We start from the raw sequence: 15067 nt of genomic DNA on the forward strand, positions 1-15067 counted from the left end.
TCAACGACCCTCAGTACTACGTGAAAATGTAGCACGAGTGTGTTTCCCAAGTTGACACGACTCACAATCTAATTTGGATAAACTAGACAAACTAGGCACCATCTTTTGCAGTTTGGATAGACTCGGATGTCCCAAACATTTGCGAATTAGATCTGGGGAATCTGTAACGGAGCATGTTTTCAAGGAATTTGAAGAGGCAAAGTAGTAAAGGCCTGCCTTGTGATTCATGTCCTGTTCCAATCGTCTGTCCCGTGCTGTGGTCCTGCATGAGAAAAAAGTCATCAAAAAAAGTTATGCTACAATGTAGAGCCTTCGTCAAACGACTAACAAATGCTAGATTAAAAGGAGAACCAGAGACCTAAAGAACAGAGTCTAAGGTGACATAAGATAGGGGTTTGGCTTTTCCAACCCCTTTTGGTTTTGTTTGAATCCCATTGGCTAAAGTAATAGCAGGAAGAGATTGTGAATAAACAATATCAAATAAAAGTGATTTATTACCAGAGATATGATTAGAAGCCCCTAAGTCCATGACCCATGATCCAAGAGTACTAGATTGTGACACACAAGCAAAAGAATTACCCGCAACAGAAACATTAGGTTGTGCAACCGAAACTACTTGTGGAGACGTTTGTTTATTTGCACGATACCGAAGGAACTCATCATATTCTGTCTGAGCAATATGAGCATTATTGGATGGTTGATTAGGTTGAGCACCATATGCTACTGGTGGAGATATCTGTTTACTTGCGCGATTTCGAAGGAACTCATTATATTCCTTAAGAACAATAGGATCATAACTGGGTGGTGGACCATGTAAAATATAACATATATCATGAGTGTGTCCAGGTTTAATACAATGACTACACTTGGATCGAGGTTTCCCAAAACGCCTTCCCCCTCGCCGATTCTCCATAGACTGGTATGTACGCTTTTTTGTTGTTTGAGATGCGAGAATAGAGGAGTCGACAATGGATAATGAAACTTCTTTCCACATTTGTAGTGATAGGCATCAACGTTTCAAATTCCTCCATGACTGCCTGTACTTGTCCCAAGTAAGTAGACATATCGGATTCTTGTTTCTTTAAGTTGGTCATCTGAGATATCACATCATAAATCGAGATATGTCAATAGTGTATAAAGCACGTGCCTTTCCCAAACTAAATAACATGTCTGGAATGGGCGAAACAAGGGCATCAACTTAGAATCAATAGAGCGCCAAAGAAGACTACATAATTGGGCATCCACTTTCTCCCATTGTGCTTTGGCTTTTTGCACCTTCGTCACTAGACTTTGTCTTTTCATCTACAACGCAAGCATTGTTTGTTAAGTGATCTTGAACACCTTGACCCTTGCACCACAACTCAACTGAAGAAGCCCAAACTAGATAGTTTGAACTTCCCATTAATGGTTTTGAAGTGATTGTAAGGCTTGAACTTCCAATCCCCGTATTTTTTCAAAATTTGACTTGAAAAGAGTAAGAAACTCGTTGGAAACTGCCGGAATCTACCCACAGTGGCCTAAAAATTGTGATTTCACCAGGAACTTGCCAGAAACTGCCTGAAAATCACCGGAACCCTAATTCCGGTGATTGGATCTAGAGAAAACTGAATGGGTTCTGGTCGGAAATACTGGGCGACCCCAACAGAAGAAAACAGCTCGAAAAAAGATGACCGGAGCAGTACTCACACGCCGGCGCGTGAACAGATCTCACCGAAAAACTTCCACCTCCGAACAGCGCGTGGGGGGTTGTTTTCCGGTGGAAATTCTTGGGGTTCGGTCGCCTGAGCTTCCCGATCCTCGTGATGGTGTTGTCTTTCGCACAACACCTTCAGAACGAAAAATGACACAAATCAGTCCCAACCGTCATCACCGGAATTTGACACGGTGACTTGAAGTTTCTCACCAATGCTCTGATACCATGTGAAAAATATATGGAAAAAATAATATTGAATTGTGTATCTAAATTGTTACATTGAGACCCTATTTATAGACAATACATATACATTGAAATCCTTTTCTAACTTGGATTCCTATTCCTATTCTTCTTCCTATTCTAAGTAGGAATATATATATATTTCTATTCTAACAATCACCAAACATTAACACCATAGGGATTGGTTGCTTCCTTGTTGAACCACGAATCCATCTCTCCGTACTTCAGTTTAATCACCTTGCTCCACATTGGGTGTGGTTCATGAGCATATCTCCACAACCATTTCAGCTTTAGAGCCTTGCTTTGGTTCTTCAAATTTTTTATGCCTAATCCTCCTTGTTTTTTTCCCGTGATCATAACTAGTATCTAGTACCTTTAAAATTATCATAGCCACCAACATCATTATTTGACCTAGCAACAGCTTCTAATCGGGCATCCTTTTTAATCATGTTATTTTTATCTATTTTCTGTTCTTTCTATATAGCTGCTGCTAAATCCTCAACCAGATTTTTTGCTGATGTGCTCTCATTTCTTTCTTCTTCTCCTTTAGATGAATGCTTACTTGTACTATGATCAAGTTTTCTTCAAATCATCAATCATAGTTCTGTCTTTAACTGTTCAGTTGCACTCTCACCATATTTTTCTTCTTTGCCTGACTATTCACCGCAATTCTCATGTGTTTCTTTTTCACCAACCAATTGGTCATTACCTAAAGGCACCACAATTTCCAAAGGTACAAAATCAACAACCTTAGTTGTTTGTGCAGTTTTGTTTGCTTTCTTAGTCAACTTTTCCAGTTATGTGGTAGCTTTTTTACTGTGGTACGTCAACTGTCATCACCACTATCCACCATTTATAATCATCACCCTCAACTATCATTACTATATAATTGCCACCAATCACTATCGACAACAATAACCACCATCAGTCACCACTATATATTTTCTTAACAAGTACCACGTAACTCTACCCACCAAGGCTTGAACAGATAGAAAGAGTCACCTAATATTTATATCTTTGCTAGAATTTAAACCTAAGACCTCATGACTTTCAACCACTTCATTAATCACTAGACCACGCCTTGGGTGCCTGTCAGTCACCACTATATATAACCAACCAGCATTATCATTCACCACTAGCATAAGCTATCACTATCATCCACCACAATTATCAACTACCCTAATTATCAACCATCATTAACCACTACTACAAGTCCCCTGCCATCACTAGGTACTACCTACAACCACCACCATCAGTCAACACCATTCTTAATCGGCACCCACGACCACTACCACTATTTATCAACACCACCAACCATTATACAATTTTTTAAAACTATTTTTGTAGTATTACATTTATTTAGTATTTTATATGAATATTATATTCCATCTATCCTAATGTATGTGACACTTTTGGATTTCAAAAGTCCAATGAGCTTTTTTTGGACCACAATTTTTTTCATACACCTCATAAATATTTTGAATTGTCAATTATTGTGACTTGCAATACTTTCGACGTAGTTCTAAAAAATGTAAATTTTATTTATAAAAATTTAAAGATTGCATGTACGAATTAACGATCAAAATTCAAAACTGGCTCTCAAAGGTCAAATTGTGCCACATAAATTGGGACAGAGGGGATAATTTTTAAATAAAAGACAACTTTTATACATTCAGATGTTGAGAACACAAACTATTTAAATTATTTAGTATTTATATTTTAATATTTAGAAATGTATTAGGAAGCATACATCTATATCCTAATGCACATCTTAATATTTAGATTCATATGTTTTAATCTTAATAAAAAAAATATGAGTTCCATTTTGTCATAATTCTTAATCAGACTTATTAAATGGCCTTGCACCTTTTCATTTGAATGGGAAAGAAAAACCTAAAACAAGAATAAGAAGTGAATAGTCAAAATTTTGTTTCAAATTTCTAAAATTCTTTTGAAATATGGTTACCAATGAAGTCTAAAAGTGTAGACTTACACCCTACTGCCCTAGTACTTCCTAGTTTAATCAAACTTCAGAAGAATACAAGAAACTTCAAACATCTTGTACTTTTTATCACTTGTCAGTCAAACACACCCATAGGTAAGATTGTAATGCCTGTCCATATTTTGGAGTTTGGACCAGACAAGTTTTGTTGATAAACTAGCTATTTATGCCCCATATTCTTTTCTAATTATGAAGGTTTCGAACCTAATAGTTGATAACTAGCAGTGCAATGTCTCTGAATATGATGCAATTCTACTATTAATTGTGATGCCTATGGGAATCATTATTTTTTTTTAGATTGGTAACTGTTTCTATTTCTTTAAATCAGTACTTGGGTTGTACTGAAAACCATATTTACATAGTGAACTCTAAAGGCACTGTCTTATCCCTATAATGAGTCTAAAGCATCGATGATAGAGACAATGTCATTAGAGTAGATCTGATAAACCCAACACAAAGTTAGAAAACAATTCAATTTTACTTGCTGCATATTACTCTCCCTATTCTCAAAAACTCTAAGATTTCTCTCTTTACAGATAGTCCACCAAATAGTAGCAGGAATGATTCTCCAGATTTTTGTTCTTTGCTTGTAATCCTGTTTCTTCCCAACTGTATAAGGGCTCTGCAATTCTCCAGGCATGACCCATGAGATGTTTTTGACCCTTAGGAATAGACTCCATAATTGGCCAGTGACCTTACACTGGATGAACAAATGATTGATTGTTTCTGCAGTTTCCCCACAAAAAAAAAAACTTATCGAGCACAGTGTAACCCCTCTCTTCATCAAATCATCATGTGTCAACACAACTTCCTTAGCCAGTAACCACACATAATAGGCCACTTTGTCTGGGATCTTTGATGAGTCAGGAAATTTGACTCATTTAGGGCTTGTTATTTCATGAATTAGTGTCCTCAATGCCTATTTTGTGTTTGATGTTAACTTGTTTATGTGCAGCCATGAAGGCTTAAGAACAAGGCAAGAACATTACATTGCGAAAAGAAGCAAAGAAAAAAAAAGTTGGAAAAGTTGGGGAAAAGTAAGGTTGGAGCTCGCAAAAGTCACTCGGCGAACTCAAGTGCAAAACGGTGCATCGCCGAATGAAACGGTGAGCTCGAATTAGATCGCCTAAATGATCAGAACAACTAGAGAAGGAAGTCAAGCCCAATCAGCGAGAAAGGATCCAAACGGCAAGTCACCAAAGTCATTTGAGGATGTCCATTGAGTTCGCCAACTGAGAAGTCAAGAATTCAAAAGCTGAACTTGAAATTTGGTGATAAGGCCTGCCCATCAATGGATCGCCGAGTCATTCGGCAAACCCAACTAATATCACCGATTTGGTCTCGAGGTGAATCTTGGGAAGTTTTTGGAAACATATAAATTGGTTTTTGAAGAGAGAGAAGACACTTTTACATTACTGAATATTTTGCTGAAAGAAACTTCTATTCTCTTAGAGATTTCAAGCTAAGATTTTGAGGTTTGAGGGTTTTTCTTAATTTTTGGCATTGATTATTGAAGATTTTGGCATTCTGATGGAGAATCTTTTTGGTAACTTTTACTTACTTTTTATTATGCTTGGCTGAACCCCCTTACCTTAGGGGTGTGACTATGTAATCGAATACACAAATTAGTTTGTGGGTATTGTTAATTGCTTGATTTAATGTTGTTTTGAAATGAGTTCAGTTATTCATTTATGGATTGAAGTTGCAAATTCAGTTCTAGCTTTTGCTCTCTATGCGTGCTTGTGAAAGATGATTAGGATGGAGTATATAATTGATAGTTGTATTGACTCTTGTCTTTACACCCAGCTTGATAAAGTGGGTTAAATTAAGGATTTGGTTGCTTTGCATCGTTAAGCTTGTTGAGGTTCGAAAGAACTTACTTGAAATATAATAGCTGATTGAAAAAATGGTTGTTATAGTTACAATCCATCCTACCCATTGAGATTCAACGACCTAAAGCAATTAGTTATTTACCCATTAAGCGAAATTAGTATTCGATTGCACACACTCCTAAGGTCCCCTCTCTACTTGTTCAAACTCCGCGTTAATTGCCTTCGTTAACAATAGGCTATCCAACACTCTTAATATTGATAATCGAAATTTATTGATTTACATTATGTTACGTTTAGTTTATTCCATTCTACAAGAAGTTAGAACACTTTCATAGTTCATATTTGAATTCTTTTCAATACCATTTCTCGTGGGATCGACCCCAACTCACCATTGGGTTTATACTTGTTAGCGACCGCCTACACTTTGAATCATAAGAGGTGTAGTTGAGCATTATCAATCTTGGCCTTCCAAATGTGTTTCCAGGTTCATTTAGGTGCCTGGATAATTGGGTAGTTCAACTTCCTAGATGTCGCACTTACTTTAAAAGTACATGTTCCGTTCCCCAACCACTGCAATTTGTCCTTCCCTGTCTCCAAGCCACCAAATTGTTCAATGATGCTGAAGAATTCTGTAACTCTTAGAATTTCCCAATCATTGAGATGCCTTCTAAATATAATATTCCACCCATGAGGTGTCCATAGTTCAGCAATTGTACTTTGTTGCTGAAGAACCAGAGTGTGTATGTCCAGGAAAAGTATCTCCAGATTTCCTACTTCATGCCAATCCTCCTTCCAGAATCTAATTTTTAGCGCCATCTACCACTTTAATCTTGGTGTTTGGTTTGAATTCATCCCATAGTGATCGGATGGATTTCTATAAACTAACACCATAGGAAGTGGTAACTTCCTTTATCATCCAATTGTCACTTTCTTCATATTTTACTTTTATGACTGGGCCCCATAAATTTTGGTCATCGTTGGAATACGTCCAAATCCACTTCATTCTCAAAGTATTGCTTTGATTCTTAAGGTTTTTGATCCCTAAAACCCCCAACTCTCTTATCATTGATCACTTTTTTTCCATTTGACTAAGTGGTACCCCTTCTTTTCTGTCATGACTCGAAACTACACCCTGGACGTGGCCGGCACTCGAGAACCATTGTTGGTCCCCAAGCAAACCCTCATCATGACTGACTACAAGCGGAAGACTAACTCAAGCATACAAAAGCTTAAAATTGAATTATATTCAATAAACTCAACTTTAAAATAGTCTGAACAATACTCAATAGATAACTCAGAGTTTGTAAAAATAACTCAAAGAAGATACATACTGAAAACTACTCAACTTTGTCTATCTATGAAGCCTCTACTATTACAGTAGGATATTGGGACAAGACCCACGACATCTCAAAACTACTAACCATAAGATAAAGGTGAAGTACTCCGGAATATAAGAAGGCTCACCAAAGCTGACTGGAACGTCCCATGACCTCAACGAAACACCTGTTGATGATCCTAAATACTTGTATCTGCATCATGAAACGATACAGGCCAAATGGCTCAGTACATGGAATGTACGAACATGTAAGGGGAATTCTAAAGCATAAACATAAGCTTGAATTGGTGGAAAAGACACATACTTACCTCTTCTCATCTCACTCAACTCGACTCAACTCAAAGAAACATAGTTCAACTCAACTCAAGGAAACATAGTTCAACTCAACTCAAGGAAACATAGTTCAACTCAACTCAGAGAAAATAGTGCTCAACTCAATGATAAGATATTCAACTCAGTGAAATAAGGCTCAACTCAATAATAAGATACTCGACTCTAGGTACTCAACTCTGGATACTCAACTCAATATAAAGCAACAACAACAGAAGAAATATATGGAAAGCTTTTAAAACAGTAGAAAGCAACTCAATGTATTGAAAAATACAATAGTAACTCAGTTTGTATGCAAGGATACAAGATAAACTTTGTTTGTATATGAAAATACAAAGTGAACTCTATGTATATAAGAATACAAAATATAGTTGTGAGAGTTTCTCTAACCGACAACCATCAATATGAGCTATGTGATGATACAACGTCTCGCCCACGCTGCCAAAACTGTCATATACCTTGTCGGGGTATAGAACCTCTCAACTAAGTGGATCCACTAGTCTATGCTAAAAAGTATTAAGGAATCATCTAAAAAGTATGACCCTTTCTACCCACGTTGGCTACATGGTTTATGGGGGCTGTGAGTTGTCTGAACTCTCCCCCATATCGGTGCTCAATACTACTCCCAAAATATAACTAGCTCATATGTTTAAAAACATAACTCTTTCTGTGGTTTGAGATGATTACTCAAAATCTTTCTCTAAAAAGAGATGGTACTCGACTACTCAAAACTCTTTTGGAAATCTCAGTTTCCTCCTCTTTTAAATGTGAAAACATTTACTCTTGGAAATACTTAGTTCCCATATATCATTTTAAAGAAAATGAACTCAACTCCACTCTTTCTCAACTCAAGTGCTCAAGTCTTAAAACAAGTTTAGAAAATTTTGTTAAAGACTTCTCAAAATAAGGTTCATGCCGAATTATGGACGTGAACGACTCAATTCAAGGTCTTCAATAACCATACATATAACTCAATACTCGGAACTCAACAACTCAGAACTCAAGAACTTCAATGATAATACTAATTTCAAGAATGCTCAACTCAGATGGTTCATGCGGAATTATGGGCATGAACAACTCAACTCAAGGACTTCATGATACTACTAATCTAAAAAATGTTCAACTCATAGGGTTCACGCGAAATTATGGGCATTAACAACTCAACTCAAGGACTTCATGGGTAACATGTAATAGTTCCATGATTAGGAATATAATCTCAAAAGGGTTAGGAACTCTATACTTAAGAATTAGAACTTGAAGATACTACTCCTCTCAAAGATACTCAATTTATGGAGTCCATTCGGAATTTATGGGCGTGAACGACTCGACTCAAGGGTCTACATAACAATATGGAACTCGTGTATACGACTCTTCTCATTCTCATACTTACTTCTTCAAAACTTAGCTCAAATCGATAGTTGATCTCAAATGATTCACAATTGAACTCAAAGACTTTCTTGAACTCTACGCTTAACCCTCTCTTGAATTTGAATTATGAATGCAAGAGTTATGATTCATGATATGAAGGATATCATGATGATAATGTAGACTAATGAATACATTCTCCTCATTCTCATACTCACTTGCTTGAGTCTTGAAACAAGTTATTTGAAATTGTAGAAGACTCCTCAAAAAGGACTCAAAGGGACTTTCTGAAAATGATCGAAAGAACTCTCAAGACTTAACTTTTAACTCTACCTTGAATTTGAATTATGAATTCAAGGTTATGATTCATGTTATGAATAATTTCTAGGTGTTTAGAAGTAGCTTAGAGTGTTTAGAATCAATAGGGCTTGAAGGTACCCTCTTAAAGGACTCAGACCGGCAAAACGACGGAGAAGAGGTGGGGGCAGGCGACCCTGGCGCACTGAGTGGCACAGGGCGCCAACCCTCTACCAACAAAGGTGTGGTTGGGGTGCACACTGGCTGGTGCAGGTCACCAGGCCCCAACCCATAAAACCCCGACGACTTTTCTTTCTTGTTTTCTGACCCTAACTCGCCTAGAATCGAACGGTTTCTTCCCCAATCACTTAGATTCGAATACCCAACCAAAGTACACAAGAATATACTCAAAAAAAACTCTTAAAATCCATATGATTATCTCAAGAACTCATCGAAACCCCAACAATCAAGATTACAAAAGGAATTTCAAGAAAACACTTCAAGAACTCAAATCCTTCAACTTTAAAACGAATTTGCACTAAAAATAACATGATTAGCGTGTGGGTGAACGAACTCAACACAATGAGAACTCACATACCCCTTAGGGGTTAAACCAATGGCGAAAATCCGCGACAAATCTCAAGAATCTCAACGAACTCTTTGATCCCTTTCTCTTTTCTCCTCTTTTCTCTTTTTTTTTCTCTTCTTAAACTCTCAACTAAAACCCTAAGCATAGATTAGGATTATAAAACTGAACCTAATCAGTTTAGACCCCTAAAACCTTACTAAAAATGAATTAAATCTGATTAGGTAAGGAAAAGACCAAAATACCCCTCATATTTTCGGGTAACTTTCCTTAAATGGACAACCTGACTTAAAAAAGGCATATTTCACTCATCCGAACTCGAAACTTAGCAAACTTAGTGGCGTTGGAGAGATAATCCAAAGACCTTTCATTTGATATCATATAGGCCACCTAACTCATCCTATACTGAAAGTTATGGTTGTTTGAATTTGACCCAAAACTTAGAAGAACTTAGGAAGGACTTGAATAAATTTCTCTTTAGTTCTTTTGGATATCAAGGTGCTACATCTAGTGACCTTAACACTTAGGAAAAAATTAAATTCCTCAGTAAAATCTTACTCACAAAGAAGGATGGTTCGAGTCTAAACTCAAATATTTTTCCGGAGTGTTACACTTTCCTTGTTTCCCTGCAATAAAAACTTTCTCCGGATGCTATCCAACCTATTAATGACACCCGGAGGAATAGGAAATAAAGACATCATATATGTTGGAAGTGCATCAAACACAGAGTTGATCAAAGTCAATCTTCCTATAAGTGAGAGGTACTGAGACTTCCACCTTGTTAGTTTCATCTCACACTTCTCAATCACTCCATTCCAGATTTCCAAAGACTTGGATTTGGCCCCTAAAGGCATACCCAAATAAGTAGTTGGAAGAGCACCCACTTCACCACCAAGAATTAATTTCAAATTTCTCATATTTGGCACTTCATTAACTGGTTACAAGAAGCTTTTTCTCAAGTTAACATGAAGTCCAGACATTCCTTCAAACAAGACTAGAAATAGTCTCAAAATTTTGAGGTGGTTCTCTTCAGCATCACAGAACATCAGGGTATCATCAGCATATTGTAGATGAGTTATCCTTAGGCTTTCCCTTATGACTCTAGCTACTTCAAAAACTCTTAGCCATCCATCTTTGTTTGCATTCATAATCATTTTGTTGAGTCCCTCCATGACTAATAGGAAAAGGAAAGTGATAAGGGATCACCTTGCCTTAAGCCCCTTTGTGAACTAAGAAACCTTGTTGGACAACCATTTATCGACACTGAGAAGCTTACTGAAGATATGCAAAATTTAATCCATTGTCTCCATTTGAGACCAAAACCCATCTTCTCTAGCATACACATAAGAAAATCCCAGTTGACCTGGTCATATGCTTTCTCAATATCTAATTTGCATAAAATGCCTGATTTTTTCAAACTTGATCAGGAATCTATAGCTTCATTAGCTATTAGAATATCATCCATGATCTAGCTCCACTTAATAAAAGCTAATTGTTGTGAATTAATAAGTTTAGAAATTAATAAGTTTAGACATCACTCATTTTAGCCTTTCATTGAGCACTTTCGAGAGAATTTTATAGATACATCCTATCAAACTGATAGGTCTAAATTCCTTAGTTCTTTAGCACCCTTTTTCTTTGGAATCGGGGATATGAATGTAGCATTAAAACTTCTTTCAAACCTCCCTTAGTCATAGAAATGCTGAAAAATCTTCATGATATCACCCTTGACTACTTACCAACATTTGATGTAGAACCCCATTGTAAAGCCATCGGGTCCTAGTGATTTATCCACTGCACATTGCTTTAAACTTCTCAGAACCTCCTCCTCATAAAAATTTCTTTCTAGGTCCTCCATTTCCTACCCTGTTAACCTTGGACAGTTTATGAAATTGTTGCCAGGTCTCCGTCGAACATCTTCTGAGTAAAGTTTCTGGTAGAACTCCACTATTTCCCCTTGGATCCTTTCTGGATCTTGGACTATATTCCCCTGAACGAGCAGTTGATCTATGGTGTTATACCTCTGGTGTACATTAGCCATTTTGTGGAAGAACTTGGTATTCTTATCCTCTTCCTTTAGCCAAATAGATCTTGACCTTTGTCTCCGGTATATCTCTTCATTATTTATTAAACCCTCCAGATTCAGAAGTAAAGTTGCCTTTTCCGTTGCTTCATCTTCTGTTAATGCTCTATAAGTGGAAATATTTTCCATAACATCCAGCTTTTCAAGCACATTCTTTCTCTATTGGCCAAGACTTCCTTGCTCACTTCTATTCCATTCCTTCAATCTATGTATCAAAGCTTTTAATTTAGATGTCGGTATGTAGTCAGGTCTCCCAATGTAATCGAATGAGTCCCACCACTTCCTAATTCTATCTGTGAAACCATCAGTTCTTAACCACCAACTCTCAAATTTGAAATAACTTTTGTTCTTCTTCCAGGAACCACCTTGAAGTGTGACTGGGGAGTGATCCGACATTATTCTCTGCGTAGTATACTATTTCAGATTACTAAAAGCATGATCCCATTCTTGACATACCAGGATCCTGTCAATTCTTGAATCTATTTGATGGTTATCCCCTTTAAACCAAGTGAACTTAGCATTTGCCAATTGGAGATCAATTAGATTCAAATCCTCAATCAAATCAGAAAACTCTCTCATTCCTATTGTTCTCCTAGTACAATTTTTCTTTTCTGAAGCATATCTGGCCACATTGAAATCCCCATATATTGCCATGGACCTTTTATTAATCCTCCAATAGAGCCAATTTCTTCCCATACTAGTCTTCTTTCTACATAGCAATTGGGTGCATAAACTCCTGCAATGTGGCAGGAAAAGTCCTACAATTGTCATTCAAATTTACAGGTGAGAGTATATGTCTCTCTCTCTAGTAGCTCCCCCTTCCATATTCTACTATCCCACAACATCATTATCCCTCCTCTTGTCCTACTCGCCTCTAAGCATGCCATGTTGACCCACCTCCCCCCCCCCCCCCTCAAATCTGCCTTACCAATTCAGTGATATCCCCATGTAATTTGGTTTCTTGTAGACAAATGATGTCAGCTTTCTAGTCCCCCATAATGTTCTTGATAACCCTCCTCTTATCTCTATTATTCAAACCCCTTACATTCCATGATACTAGTTTGAATTGCATCATGAAATGGAAAGTAAATTTCTCCCCTTTTCTCTACCCCCACCACTCTTGAATTTCACATCAAATGCTACTAAACTTTTCAAAATCATATTTGGAGTTCAAGCTATTAAATAAAACCTCAGTGAAATATGTGTCCCAGGCATTGAAACATGAGGGTGGAAGATTAGCATAGAAATGTAGACCACCTAATTATGAAATATGGGTCAGGGGTTTGACACACAAAAGTAAGCCTCCATTCTTATAAAGGGTAATATGATGTACAACCTCACCCCCCCCCCCAACCAAAACCACTACTAGCAAGGGCATTTACACTAGACTATCAATATATATGAACATTCATGGCTTTAGGTGATAAGAAAAAATAAGTTGATGACCGTACTTCTATTGACAAGCTATGGCCAGTCTGCAGAATTACTTCAGGAGCAATCCAGTATGGCGTACCCTTCATTGACTTTGTAACGGTCATAATAGCAAGCCTAAAGCAGTTTGACAATTCAATTGTCAATAAATATCTCAAGAAGCAAAAACAAAATGAATAAGGCAGCGAAGCCAGAATTTCCATAACCAATTCAACAACATTCTTTAATACACCAAATTCAAAGATAGTTTGATGCAGCCTTTAATGTAAACTAGTATGTTTGCTCCCTAGAATTGAAACACACATCTCATTGGAATCAGTATGCAATGGACCTTCATGAATGGAGTAAAGCAAGTTAGAATATCCAATAACTAACAGTACTGAATGAAAGAATTACCTTAATATCTATGTGCATAATTTCATTCTTGTGTAAGTAGTCTAGTCCTTAATAATAATTGCATGTCAAAAATCCATATAACCTAATTAGCCAAAAAAAGATAGAACAAGAAGATTTCAGGAAGCATTGTGTTCCAATAAGCATATGTGTGGAATAAGATAGTTGAAATGTTTCATTCATATCTTTCTATGTCAAATACATGGCCTTATATACATGAGAGATTGTGGAACAAAATCACCTAGCTCCCATGAAATCTGAGATTCTATAAAATCATATATTTTACAAAAAAGGAGAAAAAGATATTCTAGATTACAACAATTATCTTTAAGATCTTAGAGAATCAAATCTTGATATGGAGAATATCCTCTATCAGCCAACACTCCCCCTCAAGCGGGTGAATGGATATCTTCCATTCCTAGCTTGCTTATTAGATCTTGAAACACATTATTTGGCAGTCCTTTTGTTAAAACATCGGCCACCTAATCTTTTGTGGAAACAAATGGTGTACAAATGAGTCTGCTATCTAATTTCTCCTTAATGAAATGTCTATCTACCTCAATATGCTTAGTGCGATCATGTTGTACAGGATTATGAGCTATACTTATTGCTGATTTATTGTCACAATATAGTCTCATAGGTCCTTCCCATCTTATTTTCAAATCATCAAGGATTATCTTTAACCATAACAACTCACAAACTCCCATACCCATAGATCTAAACTCGGATTCTGCACTTGATCTGGCTACTACATTTTGTTTTTTTACTCCTCCAAGTCACCAGATTCCCTCCTAAGAAAGTGCAATATCCAGAACTTGACCTTCGATCTACTAATGAACCAGCATAGTCTGCATCAGTATAAGCCTCTAAAACCATGTCTCCTCCTCTTTTGAGTAGTATTCCTTTTCTTGGACTTCACTTAAGATATTGTAGAATCTTGTTGACAGCTTGAAGATGCATTTCTGTAGGATCATGCATAAATTGGCTAACAACACTTACAGCAAATGCAATTACTGGCCTTGTATGGAACAAGTAAATCAATTTCCCTACAAGTCTTTATCTACCACAGAATCTTCAGGAGCACTGCATAATCTATGATTATATTCAATTGGTGTAGCCACTAGTTTACACCTTAATTTTTTTGTTTCCTTCAGCAAATCAAACACATATTTTTGTTGGGAAATAAAGATGACTTGTTTTGAGTGTGCCACTTCAATTCCCAAAAAATACTTTAATTTCCCAAGCTCTTTGATGTCAAATTTCTTGAGTAAACACTTCTTCAAATTCTGTAGCTCCTCTGAATCATCACATGTTACTATGATGTCATCAACATAAACTAATAATGTTATCACCTTTCCTGTTTTTGAGTGTCATATGAACAAGGTGTGGTCTCCTTGACTTTGTCGATACCCTAGCTTGATCATAACCTTTGTAAATCTTCCAAACCATACACGAGGTGATTGCTTTAATCCATAGAGC

The sequence above is a fragment of the Solanum verrucosum genome, unplaced genomic scaffold (genome assembly GCF_900185275.1).
Source record: "Solanum verrucosum unplaced genomic scaffold, falcon-dt-bn FXZP01000159.1, whole genome shotgun sequence".
NCBI lineage: Eukaryota > Viridiplantae > Streptophyta > Magnoliopsida > Solanales > Solanaceae > Solanum > Solanum verrucosum.